Consider the following 18,266-nt stretch of genomic DNA (forward strand, 5'->3'; position numbering starts at 1 on the left):
TTTATTCATCTTTTCTTCGGATAGCAACTTTGCATCCTGACACACAACTGCAGAGAAATTAATGAGAATTGTTCATCTTATCTCTCTAGAATATATCTGTTTTGTCTCTCGAAAAAAAAAATGACCTGGTGAATGTTACCAGGATCCAAATTACATGAACATTAATAAGCACTAGCTCTAAACTGTTTCACTTGAACTTTATGATTTGATACATACGACTCAACTGTTAAGACTCACCAGCAAGGACTGATAATTTATTTACAGTGCAAATGATGGGTTTCTACCTTAGCACTGCTGCCTGTATCTATGCGGATGCTCATTCATTCATTCATTCAACAAATCTTTATTGAGCACCTTCTATGTGCCAGGAATGAGCGTTGGGCAAAATGCCAAAAACTTGGCCATAGTGGGTTTACATCCAAGAAGTGGAGTACAAACAATAAATAAAAGAAGTAAGCAAAACGTTTGCAATATAGAGAAATACTAGCAGGTAAGGGGAGTGGGGACGTCCACTTGAAAACGGGGGGCTGCAGTTCTACATAGAGTGATTACGGGAAGTCTCCCTAATGATGTGCTGTTTGAGCAAAGCGCTGAAGGAGGCGGAGGAGCGAACTGTGAGGCTGTCTGGGGGAGAGAACTTCAGGCAGAGCAAGCAACAAGTGAAAACGGCTCTGAGCTGAGGATGTGCCTGAAATGTCCAAGAAATACAGTGTCCTGAACAGATGCTGTTTGACGGAAGATGGGGTTAGGTCCTGATAAACTTAAGTTGAAAATGTCGTTAAGTTGGAATGCATTTAACATAGTGTTGTAGTGTATCAGTTGTTCACCCTCGTGATCGTGTGTGGCTGAGAAAGAACGATGGCTCATTGTCACTGCCCAGCATCGGGAGAGAGTATCCTACTGCACATGGCTAGCCTGGGAGAAGATCAAATTCAAAATCTGAAAAACAAAGCAAAATAAACTTTGAAGTATGGTTTCTACTGAATGCAAATCACTTTCACACTATTGTAAAGTTGAAAAATCATAAGTGGAACCATCCTAAGTTGTACTGTCTGTATTTCCTTCTGATTGTGTGATAACAGCATTCAGGGGCCCAAATGTTTTTATGTGTTGACTGTGCTGTTACTTTCCATATGCTACCAAGGGAGAACTCTCAGTGATGCTAGTAGTGCCCTCTGCCTACGAAAATCCGTGCCCTAGTTATACAGCTGAAGGGGAAAGCCTCGCTAAAGGTTTTAGCCTGCCTAAAGGTACAGCACAAACCTAAAAAAGAGGGGTTCAGAATTGGTTATTCTCTTCAACTGCAGTTGAATTTTGTATTATTCACTCTCTCCTGTATTTTCCACCTTTTCCTTGCAAATGGACCTTTTCCTTCTGTATTTAATCAGGCTTAACTCAAAAATTTCCAACTTAAAAAGACAAACCAAACACTCCCTTCAACCTCAGAAACCCTATAGCTACTGCAGTCTCTCTCTTTCCCTTCTGAGATAAACCTTGGAAAGCAGTGTCTGTTTTCTCACAACATCCCTTCACTAGACACCCTACCCTGAATTGGATTCCACCCCCACAGTCCAGGGCCTTTACTGCTCCATTAAAGGCACCAGTTATCTCCCGGTGGTTAAAGCCAGTAGGCTCTCATCAGAGCTCCTTCTAGGTGGCCTTTAAGCAGCATCCAACATTGTTGGCCACTCTTTATTTACTGGAACACTGCCTTACTTTGGTCTCCATGACAACACACTTGCCTGGCTTCCTTCTTTTCTCTCTGGCCATTCCTTCTTAATCTCCCCGGTCAATTCCCCCTCTTACATTAAATTGTATAATGTAGGAATTCTTTCAAAGCTGGTGTTAGACCTTCTTCTTTCCTATTGTATTCTTTTCTCACTATAGACTTTCACCCTAGGTATTCTTATCCATTCTTGGTATGTGCACTGACCAGGAATGGAACCCACAGCCTTTTGGTGTATGGGACAATGCTCCAACCAGCCAAGCCACACCAGCCGAAGGGCTCCACCCAGGATCTCAATTCTGAGCACCAGATCCGTGTATCTAATTGCCTGCTTACAAACACCTGAAAATCAACATATCCAAAAGTGAACTCACCTTCCCACCAAAACCCACTTCTCTGTAATTTCTTTTCTCAGCAAATGATTCTACAGTCTGCACAGTTGATTGGCCAGAAATATGGAATTCACTTTGGACTGTCATCTTCTCCACCTTCATCCAGATGACTGCAGTGCTCAAAATAATCTGGTTTGTGCTTCTCTCTCCAGGTTTAGCATGAAATACCTTCTATCTCCTTCCATACCAACTTCTATCGGTACCTCGGACCTCCCATGCTGTTCTCCTGTCCTGGCTTTGCCCAGGCTCATTTCTGTGATTCTTTAGATACAGATTGAACTTTACTTCTACAGAATGTTTCCCCCATATCTCCAGATTTTGTTAGATTCTGCCCTTTATGAGATCTTTTTTTCTTGGCATGTTTTTTTCCCCCAGAATAAAGATTGAACTGTATAAGAAAAAGACTTTAAGTGTCAGTGGTTTAAATGACATAGAAGTTGATGTCTCTTGGAAGGTAAAGCTTGGCTCTCTAATGCAGACGTCAAGGGCCTGGGGTTGTCCTGTCTCGTTGCTGCACCATTCCTGGCATGTTGTTCTCATCCCCATGTTCCAGACAGTGAGGCATTCCGGGTGCCGGCCAGCCGGTGGAGAGAGGGAGAAGTTGAAAGGGAGAATGTGCATTTCCTTTTACGGTCACACCCAGAAGGCATGCACATATTTATGCTTCTGTCTCACATAACCACACGCTAGTTGCAAAAGAGCTTGGGGGAAATGTCATGGTTCTGTGAAGAGTTAACTATAAACATTGAAAGTCTATTGTTATTGAAAAAGGGAAGGTCAACTATTCAGACAACTAACAGTCTCTGCCACAATCCTGGTGAACACACATATTCATGCACACCCTCAGTCCCGCACATAGTGTGCACTCATCCCTTCCCCACTGGAGATGAACTCCAGATCCTGGTCAGCTAGTGCATCCAGCTCAGTACCTACAATCTCCGGCTGATGTTCAGTCCTCTCCATCAGGCTCCAGTGGGGGCTCTTCTTGGTCCAATCACTTATAAACCAAAAGACTAGTCATCCACTCTGACCATACCCTATATAAAATAGTGGGAGCTGTAGCAGGAGAGCTGGAATAAGAATGCTGATTTGGAAAAAAAATAAGAAGAAAATTGGAAAACACAGATAGTCACTGAACCATAGAGATGACCAGTTCCTGCTGAGCAGGGACTGAAGAGATTCTGGGCCCAGACTGATTAGACTCCAGTGACTAGCACTGTTTCTGCTCTGGCGAGGGCCGGGGCAGCAGGGGGGGGGGGGGACAGTGGTATGCAGAGGCGAGGGGGTTGTCTCTCCCATGTCCATCTCCTGTGGCTCCCATCTGGCATATCTGAGAGTTTCAATCATTTCAGTTTAGATACAAATAAATATGCATATGTGTATATCATTTGTGAGTTAAATAATTCCTTATTCTACTAGGCTCTCTTCTTGTCTGATATTACAGAATGGCTTAGCAACATTTGTGTGCTCTGGTACACAAATCATTCCCTAGTGCATCTCGACACTGAACAAACGGCCCTCTGCTCCATCCACAGCATCGGACATGTGGCCTTGCTGACAAGCACAGCCCTGCATGGCAGTCCAGTGACGGGGACTTGTATACAAATTTGGAACTTTTTGTTAAATAAATAATCTGAGAAAGTTTATTTTAAACATTTTCTATGTGCTTTTTAAACAACCGTGATCAAATGTGCATATTAAATATTTCAGACTTATTTTGAAATTAAGCAGAAGAAACAATTTGGGTTTTTGGTACATAAAACACAATAGATTTTTATTATAAAGAACTTCAGATATTCATAAATATTTAAATTATAAACAATTCATTTGAAGGTTATAGCAATTCAATTAAGTCAGAATAAGAAATAAAAACAAAGTAAACATCAGAAACAGATTGTACTTCATAAACACATATAATGTATATTTATACTTTTGTTCAGGTTCCTAATGTCTTTATAATGTACCAGAAATTCATCAAATTATTTTAAAATTATAGCTTTTCTCTGACTACAGAAGTCATGCATATTCAATTGGGAAGTGTTTTAAAATAGGGGCATATGTTCCGCTGAGATTTTAGTAGCAATAGCAGCAGCCAGCCTCTCTTTAGTGACCACCCACAGGCTAGTTCCTTCAAATGCCACCAGACGGCGATAAATCCAAAAATTGCTCTAGCTGATGCATGAATAGGCTTCTAAACTGTGAGGGTGCTGGCAGGTTTTCAATTTTAGTTTGGGAAGGCAGCAAAAAAGAGGAATTAAAATTTTTCACTTTGTAAAAAATTGTATCTGAACAAGCATTAAATGTTGGAAAAGGATGATCACTACTCTTTTTGGAACCTAATTATACATTTCTGAATATACCATTTATTGAGTGCTTACTGTTAACCATGATAGGTGTTATTGATAAAACTTGGTCCTGATATTTTAGGGTTAATATTTTCTCTGGGGAAAGAGGCATATGAAAACAAAGGAATTGGGGCCCAGTTTGTTGTGTACCACTCTGAAAACCTTTCACTGTGAAGGACAGGATTCGTTCTGCTGAAGGGAAATGTGTCAGAAGAATGCTCCGCAGAAGAACTGGACACTGCGGAATGAGGAGACACTTGAACTTCCAGGTTAAAGTGGTGGGTTGAATATATGCATTTAATTTTCCCCCCTCTTGAACAAATATAAAGATAGGAAGTGTTTTCTTTCAAAACCTAAACCCACAAAGATGAGGAGAATAAAAGAGACAATAGCCACAACATTTTGAAAGGTAAAAAACCGATGGATCAGTGGTGAGTGATTTAACAGACCTGAGAAAACAAAATCTCAAGCTGTCAGTGGGAAAGCTGGAACCAACCACGTTTACACAGCAACATCTTCAGAGGACACAATTCCTGGGTTCTTTAAATTAGGACTGAAAGTCTAGGAGTGCTGCTGAAAGGCAGAGAGGAGCTCATAGAAGGAGGACTGGGGAGAGCTGTTTAAAGAGAAACTGGAGCTATAGAATCTCCCTCGCCCCAGCAGAAGTCTAGATATTTACTGTCATTGAGGGGGTAGAAGAGGTCACCCTCCATCCCCAACCTCTTCTCCAACTTGGTTCCCAGAGTGTAGCAGCTGTATCTTTATAGCAGCTGTATCTTTACTTTTTAAGTGGGATATTGGAAGATTCTTTCCTGGGGGAATCTGGCCATCCCAAAAGAAAATGTTTCAAGATACTGATATCCTTATTTTCCCTCACCAGCCTCTCCACCAACATCAACCCATAGTGAAACTCACAAATTTAGAGTTTCTGACCAGTTTTTAAATTGTCCACTCTTAATTTTGACCAGGCCACCAAAAATTACCAGATATCTGAAGAAAGCCTGTTATATAGAAGAGAAAGACCAAAAAAGAGCAAACAGAAGGAGCATCTTAGATGAAACAGAGATTATTCAAGACTTAAAACCAATAACTATAACCATATCCTCAGAGAAATAAAAGGAAACATTGCATCCACTAAATAAGAACCAAGGCTGATCTACCTCCAGCCAAGATGGAGGCGTAGATAGACACACTGTGCCTCCTCGTACAACCAAAAGAAGGACAATAATTTAGAAACAAACAATAAAAACAACCAGAACTGACAAAGCCAAACTGTATGGAAGTCCAACAACCAAGGAGTTAAAAAAGAAATAATCACCCAGACCAGTAGGAGGAGTGGAGATGAGCAGCTGGATGGAGAAGACTCGTAGCAAGGTGGTGGCTGGTGGACTGGGCAGTCCCATATTCGCGTGCAGAAAAACCAGGAGGAACAACTGCAGAATGAGAGACCACACAACCCAGGGCCCGAGCATGGGAAATAAAGCCTCAAACCTCTGACTGAGAACACTTGTGGGGGTTGAAGTGGCAGCGGGTGAGACTCCCAGCCTCACAGGAGACTTTGTTGGAGAGACCCACAGTGTCCTACAATGTACACAAGCCCATCCACCCGGGAATCAGCACCAGAAGGGCCCAATTTGCTTGTGGGAAGCAGGGGAAGTGACTGAAATCTGGCAGAGAGCAGAGCAAGTGCCATTGTTCCCTCTTGGACCCCTCCCCCACATACAGCATCACAACCCAGCAACGTGGTAGCCCCACCCTGGTGAACACCTAAGACTCCACCCCTTTATGTAACAGGTGTGCCACAACAACAACAACAACAAAATGGCCGAATGAAAGAACAGATCAAAGCTCCAGAAAAAAATACAACTAAGCCACAAAGAGATAGCCAACCTATCAGATGCACAATTCAAAACACGGTAATCAGGATGCTCAAAGAATTGGTTGAATTTGGTCGCATATTAGATGAAAAAATGAAGGCTATACTAAGGGAAATAAAGGAAAATGTACAGGGAACCAATAGTGATGGTAAGAAAATTGGGGCTCAGATCAACAGTGTGGACCAGGAGGAAGAAAGAAATATTCAACCAGAAAACAATGAAGAAACAAGAATTCAAAAAATGAGGAGAGGCTTAGGAACATCCAGGCCATCTTTAAACATTCCAACATCCAAATCACAGGGGTACCAGAAGGAGAAAAACAACAGGAACAAATTGAAAACTTATTTAAACAAATAATGAAGGAGAACTTTCCCAGTCTGGCAAAGAAAACAGATTTCCAAGAAGTCCGGGAAGCTCAGAGAGTCCCAAAGAAGTTGGACCCAAGGAGGAGCTCACCAAGGCACATCATAATTACATTAGCCAAAGTAAAAATGAAGGAGAGAATCCTAGAAGCAGCAAGAGATAAGGAGACAGTAACCTACAAAGGAGTTCCCATCAGACTGTCAGCTGATTTCTCAAAAGAGATCTTGCAGGCAAGAAGGGGCTGGAAAGAAGTATTCCAAGGCATGAAAGGCAAGGATCTACATCCCAGATTGCTCTAATCAGCAAAACTTTCATTTAGAATGGAAGGGCAGATAAAGTGCTTCTCCAGTAAGGTCAAGTTAAAGGAGTTCATCATCACCAAGCCCTTATTTTATGAAATGTTAAAGGGACTTATCTAAGAAAAAGAAGATAAAAAATATGAACAGTAAGATGACAACAAACTCACAGTTATTAACAACCACACCTAAAACAAACAAACAAACAAAAAAACTAAGCAAACAACTAGAACAAGAACAGAATCACAGAAATGGAGATCACGCGGAGGGTTATCAGCAGGGGAGCGGGAGGGGGAGAGAGGGGGAAAAGGTACAGAGAATAAGTAGAATAAATGGTAGGTAGAAAATAGACAGGGGAGGATAAGAATAGTATGGGAAATGTAGAAGCCAAAGAACTTATATGTATGACCCATGGGCATGAACTAAAGTGGGGGGGATGTGGGTGGGAGGGGGTGTGCAGGGTGGAGGGGAATAAAGGGAGGGAATGGGACAACTGTAATAGCATAATCAATAAAATATATTTTAAAAAAAGAACCAAGGCTATAGAAATGGAAGATATAGGGAAAACAAAACTAGAAAGAACTCTTGGAAATTAAAAACCTGGTAACAGAAAACAAATGCTAGCCATTATATTTAAATTTAAATTACTTAAAATTAATAAAATATTTGGCCCAGCTGATGTGGCCCAGTGGATTGAGTGCCCCCCTAGGAACCAAGGGGTCATCAGTTTGATTCCCAGTCAGGGTATATGCATGGGTTTTGGGCCGGGTCCCCAGTAGGGGATGGGAAAGAGGCAACCACACATTAATGTTTCTCTCCCTCTCTTTCTCCCTCCCTTCTCCTCTCTCTAAAAAGATAAATAAATAAAATATTTTTAAATTAATAAAATATTTAAATATTCATTTGTACTACTGTATTTTTCATATCATAAGATGCACCTAGGTTTTAGAGGAGGAAAATAGGAAAAAAATTTTTGAAGGAAAAAATGTGATAAAATATTTAATAACATAAATAACATATTTCATCAATGTTAGTGTAAGCAGAACTCAACAGCAGCATTAACAACCATTATTCCTTCCAAATTTGGGGTGGGGGTGCGTCTTATAGTCCAAAAAACATGGCGATTGTATTTCAAATGCTCAAAAGCGATGTGTGTGGCTAGTGGCTAAGGTATTAAACAACTCAGATATAGAACATTTCCATTACTGCAGGAAGTTCTATTGATAACATTTGAAAAAGTAAGTTTGAGGACTTCTCTCATAATGTGGAAGAAGATGTTATGCACTTGCCTGGGTTACGGGGCCAGGTCCCTGGTCAGGACGCACAAGAGGCAACCACACATTGATGTCTCTCTCCCTTTTTCTCCCTCTCTTCTACTTTCTCTGAAGGTAAATAAATAAAATCTTTTAAAAAAAAAGTATCAAGGTCATGAAAAACAAGGAAAGAAGAAGAACTGCCGTAGATTGGAGGAAACAAAAAAGACATTAAATGCAATATAGGATCAATTTGAAAATAAAAATACAAATAAAGAAGCAGTGATTGTAGCTACTGTCAACTCTGTCTAATTCATTGACACTCCCTTAGAGTTGTTGGAGAATGAAGTCCTGAGGGTCACAGAAGCAGCAATGAAATCAGAGCTGCTGAGAGCACCTAGATCATCGTGGGCTGATAGTGCCAGACCAGGGATGCTCGTGCTTTCTAAGTAAGAGGGGAAATACTGAAGGATGTAAGCAAAGGAGCACGCTGCTTAGGTGAGCATCTTGTTGAGATCATTCAGGCTACTATGTCCCAACATGACTCACTGGGACATTAGACCTAAAACAGGAGATATGAGAACCATATCTCCAAAATGACACCCAATAGCTTTTACCTCCTGGCTTTCATGCTCTTGTATGACCCCTTCCACATTTCGAAAAGACTACACATTCCAGCTTCCCTTGCAGCTAGATATGGCCATATAATTTAATTTTGGATAATGGGGTATAAGGAGAATGTAGGTAATTTCAGGAAATGTCCTTAAATGAAGACATGTACACATCTTTGCCCTTTCTTCTTCCTGAGCTTAAAGTATAGACATGATGGTTGAAGATTATGAGTTTGAGATTATGAGGTGTATCCATATATTGATGACAATGAAATGAAAAGGTCGAAAGAACACGGATTGTAAGCCACTCTTTTAGTCCTAGAGTGCTAACATCAAAACCTAATTTATGTGAAAAAACAAAAACCTGTGCTGCTTAAGTTACCATTTTAGAGGGTTTTCTATCTTTACAAGAAACCTAATAATAACTGTTAACAAATGAAACTTAAAAATGCTCATTTAGTTCACACAAGAAAGCCATTCTTTTTAGGTAAGCATATGATAAAATTAAATACAAAAGCAGATCAAAGGTTTTATTAATATAAATTACTTTAATGTCAAACATCATGAAGTAAAACAAAGAAACAATTTACCTCGCATGGCTCAAAGTCAAGAGTTTCTTGGAATTTATAGCTCATGTCCTTCTTCACATCAACTTAGACGATCCAAGGTGTAAGCCATAGAATACACAGCTTGTTTGACATTGTAGTTCTTAGCTGAGACACATCCAGAAGGGCATTTTTAAGATTTTTCCAACTTCTCCTCTCCAGTACAAAATTTTTCAGACATATAACCTGTCCTCATTACCCCTCATATTAACTCTATGGTCAATGCCGTATAGAATACTACTGTTGGGCCAAGTACAACTGAAAGCAGTTTGCCAGAATTCAATGCTCAGAACATCATTTGGATCCTTGCCAGGAGGTACATCATAAAGAAATTTCTTTTAATCCTGGTGTATCAGCTCTTAGTATTGCAAAGCCAATGCTTCTGCCAGCATGGGAAATATTCAGGCTTTGCAATGAGGGCTTCCAGGCTATCCAGGCTTCACTCGTTATTCCTGTCCTGTCAGTTATGTTCTGGTAAACCATGTCCAGCCCCGAAGGACTGAGTTTAATATCAGGTGCATGAAGTGCATTGCCTCTGGCAGTGGATTTCTTTATAACATCGATAGCTTTTTGCATTTTCCCACTGGAATGGACTTTGGAATGGTTTCATAGAATGCATTATGGAGGTTGGCACTCTCTATTTTTTCCTTAAAAATTTTTACTCCATATTTTCCATAATCATCATCAGCTGCGATAGCACCTACCCAGACCCCACCAAAGTGTTGGATGCGCTTTACCGCAGCCTCTGACTGGACCTTCTCTACTGTGCGAAGATAAGATGGAAACGCAATATTTGTCACTAAAAATTGAGCAGGTGGAGGTATAGGCCACCTACAATTGAAAATATCCATGCAGTTATTAGAAATCAACAGTGCAATCACAAATTACACAATCTCTGAATATTTTATTGGTGAGATGAAGAACTTAACAGTTCCTCTCCCTTTATCATCCTGTTCTTCCAGAGACAAAAGGACTTCTGCTCCTCTCTCTATTCTGGAGGCAGGGACTGTTGCAGGAACAGGTTGGGCCTCCTAATCCACCCTTTTCCCACCCTACCCCAAGGGCGTCGGAGGAGCTGATTAATGATGACTAGTGATGATGCCATTCAATGCACCATTTTCACAGGGGGTCACGGCATTGGAAAGGAGTTCGTCTGTCCTTTCGCCTGTGTTCATTTGAGACGAGGTGTGTGCATCGAGCCATCAAGGATTTCTCAGATCTCACTTCTCACCTGCACAGATGGTGGAAGGAATGGACTCACAATCTACTTGGCAGGCCTGGTCCCCTCCCCTCCCCTCCCCCCGCCTCCCCTGGGAAAGAACTGCAGTGGTAGGAATCTGGCTCTCCCAGTGTGTTCTTTTTTTTTTTAATGTATTTTTCTTTTTATTTTCAATATCATTTTCTCAACCTGTCTTTTCAACCTTAATAGCACAGCTCGTCTTACCCCTCATGCCAACCCTGTGGACTATGCATTATACATGAAGGTCCTAGTCCATTCTGTGGGGCCCTTAGGGGCAGAGAAGTGCTGGCTACACACGCAAGTCTGCATTTAGTATTTATAGAGCATGACGGGAAAGAAATTATAGGTATGACATATTCGGAGAGAAAATAAATAAAGCTTAATATGGGATTTGTGGAGGATTAACAGGATAGATGTTTAAGGATGAGAATGACAAAAAAAGAATGGAAACAAATTTATAACTGAATATTGAAAATCAATTAATTTGCTCCCCCATTCATGTTCAAAGGAAAAACCCTCTAAGAATATGAAATAGTTTTTAGAGATTTTTTTTTTTGGTTTGCATTTTAGAATGTGTACTTCTTTATGGAGGCAAATTTGCTATGAATCTTAAATCCAATTTTTTATTCCCTTCAATATGATGATGAAGATGCAATAGCAGTTATTTGGTGAGCAATTTCTCTCAAGCACACAGTAAGTGATTTTACAATATTATCTCATTTAAACTTCATACCTGTGCAGTGCAAGTGCTATCAACTAACTTCATTCGACAGATGACATTGGGTCTTCAAGAGATAAATTAACCAGCCCAAGGACAAAATGCTAACTAATATTTCAGGATGAATACAACGTTGTGGTCCAAACCTCCTTTGTGGAAGTGTCCATATGTGTTTAATCACTTTGTGAAAGCTCTGGACTGGCAAAAGAGACAAATGTTCACTCTTTCTTACCCAGTTGCCCGACTCGTGCTCTCTGTTCTCATTGTGGGTTAGAATAATCCCGTGCGTTTGTAAAATTGAGGCTCAGGCCTTCCTGCCAGCCAATGCAGTCGGAATGCCATGAGCTGATATCAAAACAGAACAAGTTAAGCTAACAAGTTCAGCAATGGATTAAAATGGAAAAGGGGTAGGGGACTGTGATTGCATTGAAAATGTCAAGGTAAATTCATGGCTAAGGGAATGTGGCTAACTGGAGAAGGGGGTAGGACTGCCTGTCAGCTCTTAGCTGCAGTGAGTGGGAGGTTAAGTGGAGCGGGTAATGGAGAACGAAACAAATGTAGAGTCACTGGCTTTCTGTTTCCAAGGAAGATGTGACATAAAATCCTGAGCCCTGAATTCAGGAGAAAAACATTGAGATGTACAGAAAGTTCTCAAATATAATCCCACTGGGGACAGACAGTATACAAAAATAAGAATATAAAACTAACAGAATTAGCTAACATTAACCAGGGGTGGTGGGGGAGGATACCATAAAGATGGATCCTGGCATCAATATGTTTTAAAGGCCTCCCAAAGGTCCCAGTGTGCGTACAGGATTAAGATTCATTGCCTTCCCTCTTCCCTCTTAATCCAGTCTCACACCCCTGCACATCTCCACTTCACTATTTGGCATGTGGCATGTAGAATCTCCTGTGATTTATGTTGTTTCCAGACGAGCAAAGGACACTTAGCCCCCCTGAAGAGATGCTGTGTTTGAGCCAGCCCGACATGGTTTCTGCAGAAGGCAGCTGTTTGGAGATGCAGAAGCTAAGAACACGGCCTCTAATTCCTGCCATTTCATGTAGTTCAACCCCGGTCAAGTCTTTGCTGCGCTGTCATTCCCCACGGCTGGGCTCCCAGGGTGTCAGCCGGCCTTGGGGCCAGCTGCACTAAAAAATGCTCAGAAAAGCTTTTGGAGAAATAGTTCTTTTTGTCTGTACATAAACTAGTCGTTTCAGTCCTCTCCTGAAAATGGCAAGCGCTAGAAAGAGATGCCTTTCATTGTGATCAACTCATCACCCTTTGATTTTAAGACAGTTTGGTTTTCGGCAACTTTGCATTTCGCTCTTTGCTTCAGATCTCAAGTCAATGACTAAAATACATTAACACCGTGTTCCTGTCAGAGCCACAGTCTTATCTTTGCAGAAGAGTGGTTTCAAAGGTAGGCTGTTTTGGAATCGCCCCCAGGGAATGTTTTGGAAATCTGTGTAGGAAAGAGAATTACCTTTCACCATATTCGGTTGCCTGAAATATTTGGTAAACCATTGGCATGAAACTTTTGAATATCCCATCAGATATTTGTGCAAGAAAATCAAATAAATCAAACACCCTGTTTATGGTTATCTGAGCCTAGACCCAACTCCCTTTTACACATAAACACAAAGTATCTTTTGTGCAGTTTTAACATATACTGAAGTCTATGACTGCAACTACAAAGTAAAAAGAGCGAAGATGATCCTTTGTTTCGCTCGTTTGCCATTTCATCAAATCTTATCACTGATTTGGGGCATATTACTCACCAATATGAAATACCCATATTAGCCTTTATTTGTAGTTCTCATTTCATATGTGATGCTACAAATAAGGGCAAGCATACGTCTACTTCATTATTTTTTTCTATCATGCCCCTCTACTATACTATTATTCTTCTTATTTCTCCTTTATATTTTAGTGAGAGCATTGTATTGATTTTTAATGAAGTATGTTATAGGGGAATAATATTACCTATGAAATGCATTTTAGAATAGTTAAGGAGGTGCTAAAAATATTTGTTATGAAAAGTAAGTAGTGGGGCCTAACAGAGTTGAAAACTCTTCCTTTAGAAGAAAATGAAGCCGTGCTTTTTAGGCCGGATCCAGAGGAGCGTTGAATCTCAACTCCATATTTATAGAAGAACAAAAGGTAAACTTCAAAGGTGTAAAGTGTGCAAGGGTTTTCCAAATAGTATCAGCTTGGAAGCACAAAGATTCAAAGTAAATGGACTGTTATATAATTATATCATATACAACATATTATATATAATTACATATGCACTATATATTATATGCTTTGTGTGTGTGTATATATACACATAATATCAAACAATATCCAACGAAGACCAGCCTTGAAAATTCCCAGAGCAGACAAAACCAGTTTGGTCACACAAACAAAGCTTAATTTAGCTTATTTTGCAATACTAACTTAATCTGGGTCATTTCTTGCTTACCCCTCTGGAAATCACATGCAAAACTTGAACTGTTTCACAGGGTTAGTGTGAGGTAACCACTGAAAATTCCAGTTTCATAACCGATCACTGTGAAGAATAAATACTGCTTTCTCACTACGTGTGAGCTGCTTTATAACCGTGTACCCCTGCGTCTCATTCCCCGTTTTGGGTTGAGCGCTGAGTGCTCCTGCTTTTATTGTGTCTCTGGTGTGTGCAGAATAAGCTTTTACTAATCACTACTTCGGTGATTCACTGGTTTTACCTCTGTTATTTCTGAACTTTTGAATAATATATATTATATAATATATACCGGTAACATCAAGGATAATGTATGCAACTATATGAATATGAACTAAGGTGGAGTACTTTCCCTTCGTGTGACTGTTTGAAATAAGCCTTAACATGGAATTTCAATATTTCCTTTTAACACAAAAGATAAGACATGCTTTAGAAAAATTTCGCCTGCGTTAGCACAATGCAGAATGTATCACGAAATCGTCGTTGTCCTACTGGTTTTTCTGCAAGGCCTGCTAATCAGGCCCTCCCTTCCCAACCAGGCCCTGAAAGGGAGATCCACACCCCGGGCCGCGGCGCCTGGCTTTCTGGGGAGCTTTCCTTTCCCACCCTGGTGGAAGCCGGATCTTGTTTAGTCGCAGTTGCCATAGGAGCAGCCCTTGTTGCAGGGTTGAGTCCATCGCTAAAACAAATACCAGCGAAGAGCTGGAAAGCAGATTTCAGCCTTCAATACTTGAGACACCAAGGAATTAAAACAATCTGTGCAATTCAAATAGAATAAATCCCAGTGCCCCCAAGGGAAGCAGGGGTTTATTTTTAGGCTGTAAGCACCACTGCTCAGGCTTACGAGTGACAGACTGAATGCCCACAGCGGTGTGTGTGTCTGTGCGTCTGTTGCACTGGGGGTTTAGGCTCTTTAGCCCGGCCTGAGAAGCGGGAAAAGCAAACCAGCCCCGCCCCGCGCCGCCCAGAGCGCTCTTGGTGCTCCAGGCCTGGGGCTCCGGCACCCAGTAGGCAGAGCTGTGCTGTTCGCTGAGAAGGGCTCACAGCCGACCTCGTCCCTCAGTGCCTTTGTCATCCTCGTGACCCATCGTAGGGCACAGGGTGCTGGTGATACGTGGGGCTGGGTGGGGATGTGCAGCCGGAGCTGTGGCGTGCGCGGGTGGGTGGGGCGGGGTGTCCCGCGGGGAAAACCTTGGTGTTAGAGGCACGCGCTAGGACGCCGGAGCTGCCGTCGGCGCCCTGCATCCTGGTGGGAACCAGAGGGATCCTGGCGGTCGGTGGAGGGCGCGCGAGGTGAGCGCTCGCCAGGTCCGCGCCAGCTCCGCCCGAGGGAGGACCTGAAAGGGGTCCCGGACGGCTAGTGTTCAAACCAGATAACGAAGAACGGCGCCTTACCGTGTGAAAACATGGCCTAGAGCACCCTAGTCCAGGCTTGGTTTTGAAATGCTGGTTTGTAATCGCATCATGTTATTACTGGCCTTTTATGACATATAAATATTTTAAAAAGGCATTGTTATTTTAAAAAATTAATAGACTTCTTAAGGAGCAGATTTAGTTTTACCGAAAAATTGAGCAGAAAATACAGAGAATTCCCATGTGCCCCTTCTCTCCTCTCCTCAGTTTCTCAATTAACACTTTGCTTTAGTGTGGTTCATTTGTTACAAATGACCAGTTAACCCAGGTACAATATTTTTAACTGAGCCCATGGTTTTTCTTAGGGTTTACTGTTTGTACTGTACCGTTCTATGGGTTTGGACAAATGCATGTCACGTATCGATCAGTGCAGTATCATACAGAATCGTTCCACTGCGCTAAAAATCCCCTGCGCTCCAGGAATTCTTCCCTCGCGCCTTCACTCCTCCCCCAACCCGGCAACCACTGACCCTGCTACTCTCAGTGGTTTTGCCTTTTCCCGAGTGTCACATAGTTGGAATCACACAGTACACAGCCTTTTCAGATTGGCTGCTTTCACTTACGCATTTAAGGTTTCTCCGTGTCTTTTCATGGCTTGGCAGGTCTTTTTTTTTTTTTTTATCACCGAATAATATCCCATTGCATGGATGTTCTATTCTCGGTTTATCCATTCACTTAGTGAAGGGGATCTTGCTTGCTTCCAATTTTTGACAATTAGTTACTGGCTCTTTTGCTGAATCTGTAATTAAGAGATTACACATCAGAAGTAAATTCGATACCAGCCTTTGTGAACCAGACGTGGTTATTAACGACTTGCTGCGCGCAGACACATCTGGGCTCTCGGCTGCCGCCCCACGTTGTTTCCACGCCTCTTCCGCATTCTCTCCTAGCGCAGACTGCGTGCAGAGAATGGTATGCTTTAAATCTAATTATTATAGAAACGTGGGACACAGGTAGATTTACAGTTGTGAGTATGTAAATCCGTGTACTCTTGTATTATTTTCCAGACAAACAACTGTAAACCTCCTTTTGCCCCACCCTGTATATATTTTGGAATATGTGTGTAAATAATTTATTTCTTAAAAGGTGTTCTCCTTTTGTTTATAAAAAAATGCTTTTGGAAATAAAGTCAAATGGAACACTTACTTTAAATCCTCCTTCTGGCATCTTCGATGAGAGAGTCTTTTGATTACTTTGCTCCCGAGTGGCTCCCAGCTCCAGGGTCCCTGGAGCTCCACTAAGTGAGCAGCACACCGATGTCACCCTGGAGCAGCAGAGCATGTGGAAGCCGGCTTAACTCATCTCACCTCCAGCTGCAGATTCTTAGATCAGTCACGTTTGTATTCTTTCATTTTCATTGCGTTCTTGGTGATGCCATCCCTTCTCCAGGAAGTGACCTTTGTCTTCCCTGGTGGCCAAAGTTACCAGATACCTACAAGCACATCTGCAGGGGTTTTTTTGAAAATGGCAACAGGGAATAAGTTCTAAACTCCATTAAGGGAAATGATAGCAATAGTGGGGGTTCTAGAAGATCCAGTTGCAAAAGAACTCTCCTTCTTGTAAACCATTGCTTCTGAAGTGAGCGTTTACAATCGAAAGTCTTTTTATAGAATGAAATATTGGTGTGTTTACATTGGTTCTTTGAACCTCTAGGAGGATTTTTTCTTCTAAAAGCCATCTTGATCACTCAAGTTTGAACATCACTGTATTGTTGGACCATTGTGGGAAGACACCTACCGCCTTAGACTCCATCTTGGGCTTCGTGCTGCACAGCGGGCAGACCACAGCCAACAACGAGAGTGCCCTGGACCACTGCCTACCTACATACAAGGTTTCGTAGGACTCCCTTCCTTCTGGAGGGCAGCCACAGCACAGCAGTCATAGCATCAGGTGCCCTCGCTCACCTAGGAACCTGAAATTCAAGATCTGCCCCTTGGTCTCCACCTCGGACGTTGTGCTCCACAAAACATTGCTGCTGAACCAACAACAAGTCACAGCACCATGTGACTGCTAGGAACTTCAAAACCAAGTTCTACCCTCTAGGTTTCACTTTTGACTGACTTCCTGATCCTCAGAGGACAGCCACTGACCAACTGCAAGAGTCCCTTGTGCCCCTGTCTACCACCATGGCAGCTCTTGGTGGACTCCCTACTGACTGGAAGGCAACCTCAGAACAGCAGCCACAGCCTCGTGTGCTCTCGTTCATCTAGGAACCTTAAAGCCAAGGTCTGCCCCTTGGACCCCACCTTGAACTTCCTGCTTCATAGAGGGCAGCCACTGATCAACAAGAAGAATACGTTGGACCCCTGCCCACTTCCATACATGCTGTCATGCACTCCCTACTGACTCGAGGGCAATTACGTGATGGCAGTCATGGCACTGTGTGGCCTGGTTCACCTAGGAAACCTAAGACCAATATTGGCCCGTTGGTCTCTCTACCTTGGACTTTGGTCTCTACAGACGGTGGCTGCTGAGCAACAGTGAGAGTGCCTGGGCCCCTGGCCGTCACCATACGAGATCTCAATGGACTCTCTACCAGCTGGAGGGCAACCTCAGAACAGCAGTCCCAGCATCATGTGCCCTAGTTTACCTATGAACCTTGATACTAAGACCTGCCCCGTGGACTCCACCATGGACTTTATGCTCCACGGAAGGCAGTTGATAACCAACAACAAGAGTGCCCTCATCTCACGCCCACCTCCATACAAGTTCTAAGTGGACTCGCTTCCTAATCTAGGGTGACTCCAAACAGTATGCACTGCTTCACCTAGGAACCTTAAGACCAAAATCTTCGCCTTGGACTTCCCCCTCCACCAAGGACAGTTGGTGTCTCCCTCTCCCTAACCTGCAGGACCCCACTCACATGCACACCCAAACCGAGCCTCAAGGTGTCCATCGATGTACCCCAAGTGGTCATCTACGTGTGGCTGTCACGTGAGCTGGG

Source organism: Phyllostomus hastatus, unplaced genomic scaffold (assembly GCF_019186645.2).
Source record: "Phyllostomus hastatus isolate PE091 unplaced genomic scaffold, TTU_PhHast_1.1 phas_scaffold_46, whole genome shotgun sequence".
Classification (NCBI taxonomy): Eukaryota; Metazoa; Chordata; class Mammalia; order Chiroptera; family Phyllostomidae; genus Phyllostomus; species Phyllostomus hastatus.